The 15,789-nt window shown below is 33.3% G+C and overlaps 1 long non-coding RNA gene, 9 other non-coding genes and 1 pseudogene across 59 annotated transcripts in view; all 11 read left to right on the top strand.

Annotated features, from left to right (window-relative positions):
• Window positions 1-15,789, top strand: part of LOC147913805 (uncharacterized) — a 168,699-nt gene that overhangs the window by 85,043 nt on the left and 67,867 nt on the right. For 40 of the 50 annotated variants that reach the window (XR_015556061.1, XR_015556066.1, XR_015556094.1 and 37 more), the window contains 9 exons: window positions 439-524; window positions 1,445-1,530; window positions 5,339-5,411; window positions 6,066-6,166; window positions 7,050-7,137; window positions 8,029-8,106; window positions 8,999-9,084; window positions 9,789-10,231; window positions 10,759-10,854. This is a non-coding gene — a long non-coding RNA (uncharacterized LOC147913805). Of the gene's footprint in view, window positions 1-438; window positions 525-1,444; window positions 1,531-2,427; window positions 2,586-5,338; window positions 5,412-6,065; window positions 6,167-7,049; window positions 7,138-8,028; window positions 8,107-8,998; window positions 9,085-9,788; window positions 10,232-10,758; window positions 10,855-15,789 lie in introns of all 50 variants that reach the window. The other 10 variants (XR_015556070.1, XR_015556080.1, XR_015556084.1 and 7 more) reach the window with 10 other exon arrangements.
• LOC147913845 (small nucleolar RNA SNORD113/SNORD114 family) lies at window positions 866-937 on the top strand. The gene has a single exon (XR_015556274.1). It is a non-coding gene; the product is annotated as a small nucleolar RNA SNORD113/SNORD114 family (small nucleolar RNA).
• LOC147913844 (small nucleolar RNA SNORD113/SNORD114 family) lies at window positions 2,004-2,078 on the top strand. Its single transcript, XR_015556292.1, has one exon. It is a non-coding gene; the product is annotated as a small nucleolar RNA SNORD113/SNORD114 family (small nucleolar RNA).
• On the top strand, window positions 7,472-7,545 carry LOC147913843 (small nucleolar RNA SNORD113/SNORD114 family). The gene has a single exon (XR_015556279.1). It is a non-coding gene; the product is annotated as a small nucleolar RNA SNORD113/SNORD114 family (small nucleolar RNA).
• On the top strand, window positions 8,448-8,509 carry LOC147913842 (small nucleolar RNA SNORD113/SNORD114 family; annotated as a pseudogene).
• LOC147913841 (small nucleolar RNA SNORD113/SNORD114 family) lies at window positions 9,212-9,286 on the top strand. The gene has a single exon (XR_015556260.1). It is a non-coding gene; the product is annotated as a small nucleolar RNA SNORD113/SNORD114 family (small nucleolar RNA).
• Window positions 10,196-10,270, top strand: LOC147913840 (small nucleolar RNA SNORD113/SNORD114 family). The gene has a single exon (XR_015556268.1). It is a non-coding gene; the product is annotated as a small nucleolar RNA SNORD113/SNORD114 family (small nucleolar RNA).
• On the top strand, window positions 11,183-11,254 carry LOC147913839 (small nucleolar RNA SNORD113/SNORD114 family). The gene has a single exon (XR_015556291.1). It is a non-coding gene; the product is annotated as a small nucleolar RNA SNORD113/SNORD114 family (small nucleolar RNA).
• On the top strand, window positions 12,351-12,424 carry LOC147913838 (small nucleolar RNA SNORD113/SNORD114 family). The gene has a single exon (XR_015556228.1). It is a non-coding gene; the product is annotated as a small nucleolar RNA SNORD113/SNORD114 family (small nucleolar RNA).
• On the top strand, window positions 13,320-13,391 carry LOC147913837 (small nucleolar RNA SNORD113/SNORD114 family). Its single transcript, XR_015556284.1, has one exon. It is a non-coding gene; the product is annotated as a small nucleolar RNA SNORD113/SNORD114 family (small nucleolar RNA).
• On the top strand, window positions 14,331-14,405 carry LOC147913836 (small nucleolar RNA SNORD113/SNORD114 family). The gene has a single exon (XR_015556227.1). It is a non-coding gene; the product is annotated as a small nucleolar RNA SNORD113/SNORD114 family (small nucleolar RNA).

Below are 15,789 nucleotides of genomic sequence, written 5' to 3'. Positions count from 1 at the left end.
AATTATGTTCTTATTTTGGGTTTGTAGATTTAGATTTTATTGTTACTAATGAACCAATGATAGAACCATTAAATAAATACAAATAAATAGATAAAGAAAAAGAATTTTAAGCATTGTCCAACTTTGAACAAATGTGGTGAGGCAAGAAATATTACTAATAAATATTGAAGGAGACACTGATGCCTCCTAAGAAATAAATGAATCAAGGGTGTTACCTTTTTAGCTAGGGATCATATAGACTCGGATAAGTAAGAGTCAGTTTTATTTACTAGGTCAGTCTCAAGTTTGAGATTGTTTCCTTTGTTAAGAGAAAAAACATCTATATTATGAAAAATTTATAAATACCTGAATAACTGAGTAAATGAAATGTGGAAAGCAAGAATCAATGGGGATAACGTCTCAATTTTCTTTGTCATCTTCCCTGCTCTGTATCCTGAGAATGGACACAGTTGAGCTGATGTAAGCATCTTTCATGGTCACCAGCTCTATGGTTGCATCCGTATGTTAAGAGCATAGAGACCAATGTGAGTAATAGTCAAAGTTCTTGTCTTGTTCTAGTGTTTCTTTCTTTCTTTTTTTTAAGATATTCACTGTATCATTAAAAAGTGTGAAATAAAATCAAATAAGGCCAAATGTAGCCCAGTGACAAACCTGGGGTTGATTTTATTGATTAATGTATATATGAAAAACAAGATAATTAATGGGAAAGATATATTGATGTGAGAATGATCCTGTATATAGATTAGGGATATCAGGACTGTTCTTGGGTTTTTGTGAATAATAGGGTCTTAAAATTATTTTTAATGAATCAATGAATAAATCAATAGACAACATAGAAATGATTGAAGAAAAGGAGGGACAATATTGGATCGATGATGACCACTGGTGGCGTATGAGTCCTATGCGATGAATACGTGTCTGGAACTCTGAGGTCCAATAGAAAAGAAATCTAGTCCATTCCCGTTGTTTGAAGGCATCCTATAGACAGATGTCAGGAATATATATGGATCTTGTTTTTGTTTTATGTTCATGCATTCTCTTTCTAGTTTTATAATTGGATCAGTGAAAAAAATCAAAAAACATATATAAATAAATAAAGATGATGGTCACGAAGCATTGTCCAATTATAAAAATATGTAATGAGACAAGAAATACTACTAATGTATATTGAAAACACTCTTATCCATTAGGAAATAAATGGTACAAGGGTGTTACCCCTTTGCCTAAGGATTTTATAAGCACTGTTAAATAGTAATAGGCAATGTTCATATTCTGTGTCAGTGGCAAGATTGTTATTGTTTGTTTACTTAGGAGAAATAAAATAAACATTTTCGAAAATTGCTAATTCCCTAAATGACTGACTAAATGAAAGGTGGAATGCGAGGACCAGTGGAGATTAGGTCTCAGTCTTTTTTAATCATGTGCTCTGCTCTGTACTTCTCAGAATGGACACACTCAAGTTGATTTAAGGATTCTTCCACGTTAACACGTTCTGTGGATACAGCTGTGTATTAGAGCATGGAGACCAACGTGAGTAATCGTCAATGTTCTTGTCTCACTTTGGGTGGTTTTGTTTAAAGGTATTCGCTGTATTATTAAAAAGTGTGAAATATAATCAGTGAATGCCAGCCATGGCCCCAAAATGCAATTCATATGAAGCATTATGTTCATTAATCCATCTATGAAACATTGAGGTCAATTAATGAAAGAGATGGATTGCTGAGGGAAATTCTATAGACAAATGTTAGAGATTAGTCCATGTCTGCCATGGACTAGTGATAAAGTAAGAGGTTAAAATGAAGCATGTATGTTGACTAATCCCCATGTTCAACACTGAGTTGGTTAGCAAAAGAGATCTGGACTGTTCCTTCTGTAGAAAATGATTCTATTTGCAGATATTAAAGCTACTTTAAAGAATTCATGGGTGTATATTATTATTAGTGAATTAATGAATTAATCTCTAAACAAAATTGTAATTGAATGAAGAAAAAGAGGGTGACGTTTGGATCAATATTGAGGACTGGTGGCATATGAGTCAAGGATGATGGAAAAGGCTTATCTAGAACTCTGAGGTCCAATGCAGAAAGGAATCTAGTCTATCGCTTGTGATACAGGTGGTCCTATAAGCAGTTGTTAGTGATATCCAGTGATCTTATTCTTGGACTTTTGGGTTTTACAGTTATTGATTGCTTATTATAAGTTAATCAATGCACTAATAACTAAGCAAATGAATAATGAAGGAAAAATAAGGCCAAATGTGGAATAATTATAGCATATGTAGTGAAACAATCATCATTACCAATCCATTTCTAAAGAACTGAAGTCCACTAGAAATATATCAAGGCTTTCATACCTTAGCAGAAGGGACATAGGGAGAGATGTATATAATTGGTGATGTTCATGTTCTATGCTTTCTTTGGGTTGCAGGCGTTTTTATTTTTTGTTTTTAGTTAGGAAACAGGAAGAAGAAGTTTATATAATTTAATCAACTAACTACATTAAAGAGGGCCAAACATGAACCAGTGACAACAATATGTCATGTGACAAGTTATGATCAATCCAGTTGGCTTCATTGTGTTCTGTTGGTAATTATTCCACAATGTATACGTAAATCAAATCATCACACTGTACACTTTAAATATATACAAATGTATTTGTCAATTCTTCCTCAATAAAGTTGGGAAAAAAGTATATAGTCCCTTGACGCTTATGAGAGTGAACGACTGGACATAGTTACTATGAAGCAGTGTTATTGTCTTGAGACTGTATACAAAGATACTGATTTTATCACTAGAAATTAATAAACAAGTGAATAACTTAAGAAGAAAGAAGATAAAACACCTGGCCAGCGATGAGTATGTGGGGAGACGTGGTTCGTCAGTTCCACTCGTGTTATGTCCCCTCTTAAGAAAAAAACCTTAGCTCTTAACTATCTGAGAAAGAGGAATTAGACAGATATACACAATGGCGTTTGTTCTCTGGGTTTCTGGGGAGTTCAGCATTTTCTATTTTGTTTAAAACACGAATAGTTTGTCAAATTATTTCATGAATTAAAGAATGAAGGAATGAAAATTAAAGCTGTTAAGAAATAGCCTCACACATCAATAAAATAAAAGAAGACCAAATACGGCTTTATGATGAAGATAAGCTATGGCGCAAGGCTTATGAAGTAATCAATTTCAGTACAATTTTTTAAATGTTTGAGGATTTTGCATTCACTTTCACAGCTGTTTATTGTTTTATATTAGGTTTGCACCATAATTTATTTATTTATTTATTTATTTATTTATTTTTTTTTTCAGCAGTTTATCTAAAATTTATTTATTTATTTTTTTTGAGAGTTAATTATTTATTTTATTTTATTTTATTTTTTTTTATTGCAGTAACATTGGTTTATAACATTGCAAAAATTTCAGGTGTACATCATTGTACTTCTATTTCTGCATGGACTACATCATGTTCACCACCAAAATACTAATTACAACCCATCACCACACACATGTACCGAATTATCCCTTTCACCCTCCACCCTCCCCCCTTCCCCTCTGGTAACCACCAATCCAATCTCTGTCCCTATGTGTTTGTTTATTGTTGTTATTATCTACTACTTAATGAAGGAAATCATACGGTATTTGGCCTTCTCCCTCTGACTTATTTCACTTTGCATTATACCCTCAATGTCCATCCATGTTGTCACAAATGGCTGGATTTCGTCGTTTCTTATGGCTGAGTAGTATTCCATTGTGTATATATACCACAGCTTCTTTATCCATTAGTCCCTTGATGGGCACTTAGGTTGCTTCCAAGTCTTGGCTATTGTGAATAAGGCTGCAATGAACACAGGGGTGCATGTACCTTTGCAAATTGGTGTTTTCAAGTTCTTTGGATAAATACCCAACAGTGGAATAGCTGGATCATATGGTAGTTCTATCCTTGATTTTTTGAGGAATCTCCATACTGTTTTCCATAGTGGCTGCACCAGTTTGCACTCCCACCAGCAGTGTATGAGAGTTCCCTTCTCTCCACATCCTCTCCAACACATGTTGTTTCCTGTCTTGTTAATTATAGCCATTCTGACGGGCGTCAGGTGATATCTCATTGTAGTGCACCATAATTTATAAACGTTCCTTTGTAGAAAAGAGCTAAGCTGTTAAGTCAGTGAAAGAGCCCGTAGGAAGATGTACGATATTTACAGTGTTTGGATGTGGAGTGGATAGTGTGTTCATAGTTGTTCTTTCCTATATCTTTAAAGAATCTACAAGTTAAGTGAAAAAGAACCAATCAAGGACCTGTGATTTGTGAATGGATTGTATCCTGAACGTGTCCTGTGATTAATTTTTTTTGCATTACTGAAGTCCATTTCAAAAAGAGATTTGGTATATTCATCTGTGGGAATAAATCTATAGCTAGATTTAAGTAATTTTTAAGAATCTAATTATGGGGTTTAAGTGGATCCTGGGGATTTACTGCCTTATTCTAAAGGAATAAATGAAAGAATCAGTAGATGGATGGACGGATAGATGGATGGATGGATGGATGGATGGATGGATGGATGGATAGATAGGTAAAGAGAGTGAAGCTGGATTAATTAAGAAAAAATGTTGTGAGAAATAAATTTTTGTTCATATAATTCTGAAACACTGCAGTGCATTAAGAAACCAATATTAAAGGACGTTACCTCTCTGGGTTAGGATAAGATAGAGCAGTGGTTCTCAAACTTGGGTGAGCTCATCAGAATCACCTGGAAGGCTGGTTAAACTACAGATTGCTGGCCCCACCCTCAGCATTACTGATTCTGGAGGATTGGTGTGTAGCCTGAGAATCTGCATTTCTAACGTGTTCCCAAGTTCTGCTGATGCTGCCTATTGGGAAACAACATTTTGAAAATCAATGATATAGTCAGATATATGTGATAATAGTTAATGCCCTTGCTTTGGGTCAGTGATGAGTTCTATGTTGTTTATTTTATTAAGAAATAACAAGTACATTAATTAGTAAGTATCTAAAAGTCTAAATAAATGAAAGGGGAAAAGCATGGTTCAATGGAGAAAATGTCTCATTCTTTTATCGCCTTTATACTCCACAAAATGGATGCACCTGAACTGATTTAAGCATTCTGAAATGACCAAAATCTCTAGGCTACTGCTATGTATAGGAATATATATTTAGAACAAGTAAATGGCTACATACGTGAACAAAATCAAACAAGGATGGGCCTGTACTAATGATGAGGAAAGAAAGTTTATGATTAATTTGATTTAGTATTACTTAGGATACTTTTAAAAATAGATTGAGTCCATATTGCTCATTTTCAAAGCTCTTTAAATTTCTATTTTAGGTTTTCCCTAAACATTCCTTAATTGATAAAGATGTAAGCTATTTTCATTATGAGGAAAGAGCACATAGGAGATGTAAGTACTAGTCAATGTTTTAGTTCTGATGGTGGGTTCTTGTTATGTATAGAAAGAATACACAAATTATATGAAAAAAGGCCAACCATGGACCAATGATGTGAATGGAATGCATTCTGAACTATATTTTATGATCAAAACATCTATAACCTACTGAGGTCCATTACCAAAAGGAATTTAAGTGTTTACATCTGTGGGAATAAGCCTGTGGGTAGATTTCAGTAATATTCAAGGATCATATTCTCAGCCTTTAGTGCTTCATGGATTTTTATTTTATCATAAGTGAATAAATGAAAGAGTAAATACATAGGTCAGTGTATAAAGATGAAATGGGTGAAACATATCCAACTATGAAAATATGTAGTGAAGCAATAATTATTATTAATATAACTTGGAACCACTGGAGTTCATTATGTAATAAATGGATCAAGGGGGTTAGATTTTTGAGTAAGAATGGACAGCTGGTGATGTGTAATATTCTGCATTCCTGCTTTGAGTCAGTCTTGAGTTCAAGTGGTTCGTTTACTTTAGAGCAAAAGAAATAAAACACACTATAAAACAATAAATACTTAAATGACTAAGAAAATGAAGTGAGAAAAGCAAGTGTTGATGGGAAGAATGTCTCAATATTTTATCTGCATTGCTTATACTTAGAATGAATGCACCGAGCTGATTTACGCCTTCTGCCGTGACCATGAACTCTGTGTTAGGAGCATAGAGACCGATGTGACAATAATCAAAGCTCTCGTCTTGGTGTGGGTGACTTGTTTAAGAATATTCACTGTATTGTTAAAAAAAAAGTGTTGAGTATAATCAAAGAAGTTAACCATGGCCCTCTATGGGATTTGTATGTAATGCATGTTCCTTAATGGATATGTGCAATGCTTAGATTGATTAATGAAAGATGTAGTTGCTGAGGGAAATTATTCTATATACAGATGCCAGGGATACTTAAGAAGCGCTTCTTGCGTTTTTGTGATTCATGTAAATTTATCTTATTATTAGTCAATTGAAAAATTAAAAATCAACAAATGCAGAAATGAATGAGGAAAAAGAGGGCAAGTCCTGGACCAGTGAGGGACAGCTGATGGGGTGTGAGTGGTGGGTGAGGAATGATACATGTCTGGACTCGGAGGTATTATAGAGAGAGAGGTCTATGGTCTCTGTGGGAAGTGATCGTTTAGACAGATTAGGTAGGAACATGCAAAGATCTTGTTCTTGGACTTTTGTGGTTCCTGAATTTTGATTGTATTATTATGAAAAAATCAATAACAAAATTTATACAATTATATAAATGAATAAAGATGAAGAAGGTGAAGCATTATCCAATTATAAAAACATAAGATGAGACTAGAAATACTATTAATATAATTTGGAAATACTAATGTCCGTAAAGAAATAAATGGATTAAGGGTATTACCTCTTTGGCTAACTATCATGTAGACAGAGATAAGTTATAGTCAATATTATTGCTCTGAATCAGTGGTGAGTTCCATGTTGTTCTATTTTTAGGAGAAGAGACAAATAGTTATTAATGTCAATTAGTAAATATTTAAATGACTAAGAAAATGAAAGGTGGAAAGCAATGGAGAGAAAGTCTCAATCTTTTTATCGTCTCCTCTGCTTTACGCTCCTCAGGGTGAGTGCTTGCTGCGAATCAAGGTTCTCTGTGTGATCGGCTCGGTAATCAGAAGCTTTCTGGTTGCCTCTACGTGTGGGGACCAATGTGAGTAATAGTCAGATTTCTTGTTGAGGTTTGGGTGGTTTGCCTAAGTGTATTCACTGTAGAAAGACCTATGAAATATGATCACAGAAGGCCAACCATAGCCTAATAATGAAGCTGGTGTTGATGTGAAGCATGATATTGATTCATGGATGTACTAAATATTGAGGTCAAATAGAAAAAAAGATCTTGTCTCTGTGGGAAATAATTCTATAGGCAGATGTTAGGGATTTTCAAGAAACTTCTTCATTGGTTTTTGTGATTCGTGTGAATTTATTTTGTTATTATTTGTGAATTATTGAATTAATAAAGAAGACGAAGAATAAAAGGGAAAACCTGGACCAATGATGACGCCTGGTGCATATGAGTCATGTACAATGAATATTACGTGTCTGGAACTCTGAGGTCCAACACAAAAGGAATCTAGTACATTTACCCTGTTTGAAGTATTCCTATAGACATATGTCAGGAATATACAGGGATCTTTTTCTTGGATTTCTGGCCATGGATTTTTAAAAATATTGTTATAAAAGAATCAATGGCAGAATAAATGAACAAATATATAAATGGATAAAGATGAAGAGGGTGAAGCATTGTTTATTGTTAAAATATGTAATAAATAAAAATAATACTAACATAAATTGGAATGGCCCAAGTAAGTAACAAATAACAAATGGACCAAGTAAGTGTATTACATCTTTGGCTAAGTATAACATAGACAGTGATGAGTAATAGTTACAAGTTTGACATTTGATTTATTAAGAGAAAAATAAATAAATATTACTATAAATTAATAAATACCTAAATGGCTATGTATGTGAATGGTGGAAAGTATGGATCAATGGAGAGAATGTCTCAATCTTTTTATTAACTTCTCTGCTTGATACCTGTCAGAACAGACGCTGGAGCTGATTTCAGCTTCTGCCATGGTTAAGATTGTCGTATTGTCTCTGTGTCAGGAAAAAGATTAACGTGAGTAAAGATCAAAGATCTTGTCTTGGTTTGGGTCATTTGTTTAAGGGTATGCATGGTATTACTAAAAACTATTAAATAAATCAAAAAGTTAACTATTGTCCAATAATAAATATGATATGAAACATTTTGATTAATCAATAATGTATAACACTGAGATTGATTAACAGAAGAGATATGGTCTATGTGGGAAATGATTGTATAGAAAGATAGTAGGGATATTCAAGAATCTTGCTCTGGGTTTTTTTTTGTGAATCATGTATTTATTTTATTATTATCAAAGAATTAATGATTTAATTGGTACAAATACAGACACGAATGAAGAAAAAGAGACCCAAACATGGACCAGTGATGATGACTGGTGGCATATGTGTCATGGATGATGAAAATAAGTGAGATCTATCACGAAACGTAATTAGTCCAGACCCTCTTTTGGAAATGATCTCATAGACAGATGTCAGAAATATACAAAGATCGTGTTTTTATTTAGGATTCATAGATTTAGATTTATTATTATCATTGAATCAATGATAGAACCATTAAAGAAAAATAGATAAAGTGAAGCATTGTCCACTTATGAACATATGTGGCGAGAAAAGATATATTATTAATAAAAATTGAAAACACTGATGTCCATTAAGGAAAAAATGGATCAAGAATGTTACTTGTTTGGCTAAGGATCATGTAGACATGGATAATTAAGAGTCAGTTTTATTATTCTGGATTACTTTCAAGTTTGAGGTTGTTTCCTTTGTTAATAGAAAAAATACACACATATAATGAAAAATTAATAAATACTTTAAAACCTGAGTAAATGAAATGTAGAAAGGAAAGATCAATGTGGATAAGGTCTTAATTTTTTTTATCAACTGCTGTGCTCTGTACTCCTCAGAATGGACACACTTGAGGTGATTTAAGCATCTTCTGTGATCATGAGCTCTATGTTTGCTTCTATGCATCAGGAGCATGGAGACCAATGTGAGTAATAGTCAAAGTTCTTGTGTTGATTTGGGTGGTTTGCTTAAGAGTATTCACTGTATGATTAGTGTGAATTAATGAATTAATAAACAATTTAGAAATGAACAAAGAGAAAGTATGCCGATTCTGGACCAATGATGATAACTGGTGGCGTGTGAGACATGGATGATGAATAAAATGTGTCTGAAACTCTGAGGTCCAACAAAAAGAAATCTAGTGCATTCTCTCTGTTGGAAAGGATCATATAGACAGAAGTCAGGAATATTCAAGGATCTTGTTTTTGGTTTTTGTGTTCATTTATGTATTTTCATTCTATTATAATTGGAGCAATGAAATTAATCAATAAACAAATATATAAATAAATAAAGATGAATGGGGTAAAGTGTTTTCCAACTATAAAAATATGTGATGAGGCAAGGAATACTATTAATACATTTGCAAACAGTGAAGTTCAAAGAGAAATAAATGGTACGTGACTGTTAAATCTTTGGCTAAGGATGATATAGGTAATAGTAAGTAATAATCAGTGTTTATTTTCTGGGTCAGGGACAAGTTCTAAGTTGTTCATTTCCTTAAGAGAAAATGAAATGAATATGCTCCAAATTAATGCTTGCCTAAATCACTGAAAAATGAAATGCAGAAGCAAGGATTAATGGAGATTAGTGCTCAATATTTTATTATCTGCTCTGCTGTGTACTCCTCAGAATGGACCACTCGAGCTGATTTAAGCATCTTCCATGGCCAGGAGCTCTATGGTTGCATGTGTGTGTTAGGGGCATGGAGAACAATGTGAGTAATAGTCAAGGTTCTTGTTTTGGATTGAGTGTTTTTTTAAAAAAAATAATTACTATCTTATTAAAAAATATTAAATATAATCAAAGAAGCCCGAACATGCCAATGTCAAAAGTAATTGATATGAAATAATATGATCATTAATCCATATATGAAACACTGAGATCAGTTAATAAAAGTGTTTGGTCTCAGTGGAATTGATTGTGTAGATGGATGTTGCCGACATTCAAGGATCTTATTTGTGATTTATGTTTATTTCTACATTAGTGAATCAATCAATAAACAAATGTAGATGACAATAGAGAGAAGGAGTCAATCCTGGACCAATGATGACGACTGGTGGCGTATGAGTCCTGTACGGTGAATACTACGTGTCTGGAACTCTGAGGTCCAGCACAAAACAAATCCATTCCACGTGGTTGAAATGGTCCTTTACAGATGTCGGGCTATACAAGGGTCTTGTTTTTGGTCTTTGTTTTCATTCATTTTTATTCTATAAATATAATTGGATCAGTGAATATATCAATAAGCATATTACAAATAAATAAATATGTTGGGGTAAAGCATTGTCCAATAGTAAAAATACATGGTGAGGTAAGAAATACTATTAATATACATTGCAAAAACTGAAGATGAATGAAAATAAATGGTACAAGTATGTGGTCCTTTTTGCTAAGTAAGATAAAGACAATAATGAATAACAGTTCATATTCTCGATCAGTGGCAATATTAATATTGCTCAGTCACTTAAGAGAAAATAACATAGACATGATCACAACTTGCTAATTACCTACATGACTGACTAAATAAAGGTGGAATTATGGACCAATGGCGATAATGTCTCAACCTTTTTTCTGTTCTGCTCTGCTTTGTACTTCACAGAATGGCTGTATTCCAGCTAATTTAAACATCTTCCTTGGTCAGGAGCTCTATTGTTGAATGTCTGTTTTAGAAGTATGGAGACTAATGTGAGAAGTGGTCAGTGTTCTTCTTGGTTTGACTGTTTTTTTTCAAAAAGGTTTTCACTGTGTTATTAAAAAGTATTAAATATAATCAAAGAAAGTGAGACACGCTAATGTTAAATATCAGATTAATATGAAGCATTATGTTGACTAATCCATATAGGAAACAGTAGGCTAAGTTAATGGGAGGAATTGGTCTCATTTGGTGGAAATGATTGTATAAATAGATATTAGAGATATTCAAGAATCTTATTCTTGTTTTTTTAGTGATTCATGTGAATTTCTTTATTAATGAATTAATCAATAAACAAATGTAGATGATAATAGAGAAAGAAGGCCAATCCTGGACCAACAATGGTGGCTGGTGGCATAGGAGTCATATATGATGAATATGTGTCTGTAACTCTGAGGTCCAACACAAATGGAATCTGGTCCATTCTCCTTTTAAGAAGGGAACCTATGGACAGATGTCAGAAATATACAAGGATCTTGTTCTTTGTCTTTGAGTGCATGAAGTTTTAAAATATTATTATAAAAGAATCAATGGCAGAATAAAAAAAGAAATTTATAAATTAATAAAGATGAAGAGAGGAAGCTTTGTTCATTACTAAAGTATGTAGTAAGGAAAATGAATATCGATATAAATTGGAATGGAAAAAAAAACAAACAAACAAAAAAGGGGGAAGATTGGCAACAGATGTTAGCTCAGGGTGAATCTTTCCCTGCAGGAAACAAAACAAAAAAACGATATTCATAAAAAAATACTTCAAATTGTTTTAGAATTCGGAAAGATGAATGAGGCAAGCTTCTGTTACATGGAAATACAAATTAATAAAAGGCACAGTCCTTGAAAAAAAAATTGGAATGGATAAAATAAGGGCCAAGTGTATTATATATTGGATGAAGAGTGATATAGACGGTGACAGGTCAGTTATTGCTCTCTCAGGTACTAGTTTGAATTTATTTTATTGAGAAAAATAAATAAATATTACTATATATTAGTAAATTCCCAAATGACTATGCAAATGAATGGTGGAAAATAGAAAACAGTGGAGAAAATGTCTCAGTCTTCTATCGTATTGTTTTCACTTTTCAGAATGAATGCACTGAGCTGATTTCAGCATCTGCTGAGATTAAGATTATGTTACCTTTGTGTTAGAAAAGAGACCAAGGTGAATAATAGTCAAAGATCTTACCTTGGTTTGAGTGATTTATTTAAGAGCACCCATGGTATTATTAAAAAGTAATAAATGTAATAAAAATGTTAACCACAGCCCACTGACAAATATGATATGAAATATTATGTTGATTAGTTGATAATGTGCAACATTGAGGTTGATTAATGAAAAGAGATATAATCTTTGTGGTACATGATTCTATAGACAGAAGTTAGGTTTATTCAAGGGTCTTTTTCTTGTGATTTTTATGAGTCATATTTATTTTGATTATTAATGAGTTAATGATTTGATCGTTACAAATGTGGAAACAAGTGAAGAAAAAGAGGCCCAGAAGTGGACCAGTGATGCCCACTGGTGGCGTAGGAGTCAAATATGGTGAAGACTACGTGTCTGTGACTCTGAGTCCACATGAAACAAAATCTAGTCTACCTCTGTTGTAAATGACCCCAAGGGTCGACCTTAAGAATATACGAAGATCATATTCTTATTTTGGGGTCATAGATTTAAATTTATTTTTATCAATGAATCAGTAATCGAACCATTAAAAATATAAAAAACAGGTAAAGAGGTTGAAGCATTGTCCAGCTAGGAACATATGTGGTGAGGCCAGAAATATTATCAATAAAATTGAAAACATTCACGCTCATTAAGCAATAAATGGAAGAAGCATGTTGCCATTTCGCCTAAGAATCGTATAGACAGTGATAAGTCAGGGTCAATACTATTGTTCTGTGTCAGTCTCAAGTGTAAGGTTTTCTTTTGTTAAGAGAAAAAATACTACATTATGAAAAATTAATGAATGCCTAAATGAGTAAATGAAATGCGGAAAATAGGGATCAATGGAGATAAGGTCTGAAATTTTTTATCATCTGCTCTGCTCTGTACTCCTTAGAATGGATGCACTGGAGCTGATTTGAGGATTCTTCCAGGGTCACAAGATCTCTGGTTGCATTCATGTGTTAGGAGACCATGTGACTAATAATCAAAGTTTTGGTATTAGTTTCAATACTTTGTTTAAGGGATTCACTGTATTGTTGAACACTGTGAAATATAATCAATGAATCCAAATGGCCCATTGAGAAATAAGGGATTTATATGAAGCATTATATTGATTAATGCATATAATAAAAATTGAGAATACTTATTGAAAGAGAGATTGACTTGAGAATAATTCTAGATATATTAGGAATTTCTAGGCTCTTCATGGGTTTCTGTGAATAATCATTTCTAAAATTATAATTACTGAATTATTAATTGATCAAGAATTAATGTAGAAATGAATGAAGAAAAAGAGAAACAGTATTGGATCAATGACGACTACTGGTGGCTTATGAGTCATATACGATGAATACATGTCTGGATCTCTGCGGTCTAATGAAAGGGAATCGAGTCTATTGTCCCTGTTTGAAGTCATCCTATAGACAGAGGTCAGGAATATACGAAGATCCTGGTTTTGGTCATTATGTCCATGCATTTTCTTCCTATTTTTATAATTGGATCAATGAAATAATCAATATACAAATGTGTAAATAAATAAAAATGAAGAATGTGAAGCCTTGTCCAATTATAAAAATATGTGGTTAGGCAAAAATTACTATAATATAGTAATATGTTAATATATATTGAAAAGACCGATATGCTTTAGGAAAGAAATGGTATAAGGGTGTTACCTCTTTGGCTAACGATGATCTACACAGTGTTACGTAATAGTCAATGGTCATATTCTGTGTCAGGGGCAAGATCGAAATTGTTTGTTTACTTAATAGAAAATAAAATATACATTGCCCAAATCACAACTTACCTAAATGACTGACTAAATGAAAGGTGGAATGCAGGGACCAATGAACATAATGTCTCAATCTTTTTTATCATCTGTTCTGTTTTGTACTCCTTGGAAGGGTTGCATTCCAGCTGATCTGAGCATCCCACCAGGATCACGAGCTCTGTGTCTGTATCTATGCATTAAGATCATGCAGAGCAATGTGAGCAAGTTTTTGTCTCGGTTTTGTGGTTTTTTAAAAGGTTTACCCTGCATTATAAAATAGTGTGAAATATAATTAATGATTGCCAATCATGGCCAAATAATTAAAATGAGGTTAATATGAAGCGTTATGTTAATTAATCTATATGGGAAACATTGAGGTCAATTAATGAATGATATGTATCGTCAGTGGGAAGTAATTCATGGAATTACTTCAAGGCTCTTGTTTTGAATTTTTGTCATCCCTATGTATTTATTTTATTATTATTAGAGAATTGATGAATTAATTAATAAAAACATGTAGACATGAGTGAAGATAATGAGGGCCAAACCTAGATCAAAGATGACAACTGGTGGCATCTGAGTCTTGGTTGATGAATACTGCAGGTCTGGGAAGCTGAGCTCCAACACAAAAGAATCTAGTCCTTTCCCCCATTTGAAGCGATCGTATAGAGAGATGTCAGGCATTTATGGGGATCGTGTTCTTGGTCTTTGTGTACCTGATCATTGAAAAATATTGTTATGGCCAGGTTAATAAACAAATATATCACTGAATAAAACAGAAAATGGTGAAGCATTGTTCATTGCTAAAATAAATAATAAAGTAATATTAATTAATATAAATTGGCATGGAAAATAAAAGATTCAAGTATATATGTCTTTGAGTAAGAATGATGTGGATGGTGATAAGTAATAGTTACTGACTGAGTCAGTTTTATTTATTTCTTTCTTTATTTTTTAAATTTTTGTTTACTGCAGTAACATTGGTTTATAACATTGTATAAATTTCAGGTGTACATCATTATACTTCTATTTCTACATAGATTACATCATGTTCACCACTCAGATACCAATTACAACCCATCACCACACACATGTGCCAAATTATCCCTTTCGCCCTCCTCCCTCCCCCCTTCCCCTCTGGTAACCACCAACCCAATCTCTGTCCCTATGTGTTTGTTTATTGTTGTTATTATCTACTACTTAATGAAGGAAATCATATGGTATTTGACCTTCTCCCTCTGACTTATTTCACTTTGCATAATACCCTCAATGTCCATCCATGTTGTCACAAATGGCTGGATTTCATCGTTTCTTATGGCTGAGTAGTATTCCATTGTGTATATATACCACATCTTCTTTATCCATTCGTTCCTTGATGGGCACTTGGGTTGCTTCCAAGTCTTGGCTATTGTGAATAACGCTGCAATGAACACACAGGTGCATGTATCTTTACGCATTGGTGTTTTCAAGTTCTTTGGATAAATACCCAACAGTGGAATAGCTGGATCATATGGTAGTTCCATCCTTGATTTTTTGAGGAATCTCCATACTGTTTTCCATAGTGGCTGCACCAGTTTGCACTCCCACCAGCAGTGTATGAGAGTTCCCTTCTCTCCACATCCTCTCCAATACATGTTGTTTCCTGTCTTGTTAATTATAGCCATTCTGACGGGTGTGAGGTGATATCTCATTGTAGTTTTGATTTGCATTTCCCTGATAGTTAATGATTTTGAACATCTTTTCATGTGTCTGTTGGCCATCTGTATATCTTCTTTGGAGAAATGTCTATTCAGGTCTTTAGCCCATTTTTTAATTGGGTTGTTAGTTTTTTTGTTGTTGAGATGCATGAGTTCTTTATATATTTTGGAGATTAACCCCTTATCAGATGTATGGTTTGCAAATATCTTCTCCCAATTGTTAGGTTGTCTTTTCGTTTTGTTGATGGTTTCCTTTGCTGTGCAGAAGCTTTTTAGTTTGATATAGTCCCATTTGTTTATTTTTTCTATTG

This window comes from Ceratotherium simum, chromosome 24 (assembly GCF_057802395.1).
Source record: "Ceratotherium simum simum isolate JZ-2026a chromosome 24, ASM5780239v1, whole genome shotgun sequence".
NCBI classification, from domain to species: domain Eukaryota; kingdom Metazoa; phylum Chordata; class Mammalia; order Perissodactyla; family Rhinocerotidae; genus Ceratotherium; species Ceratotherium simum.
Note: the sequence above shows the minus strand (reverse complement) of the source record. Positions and strands in the feature narration are given on the sequence as shown.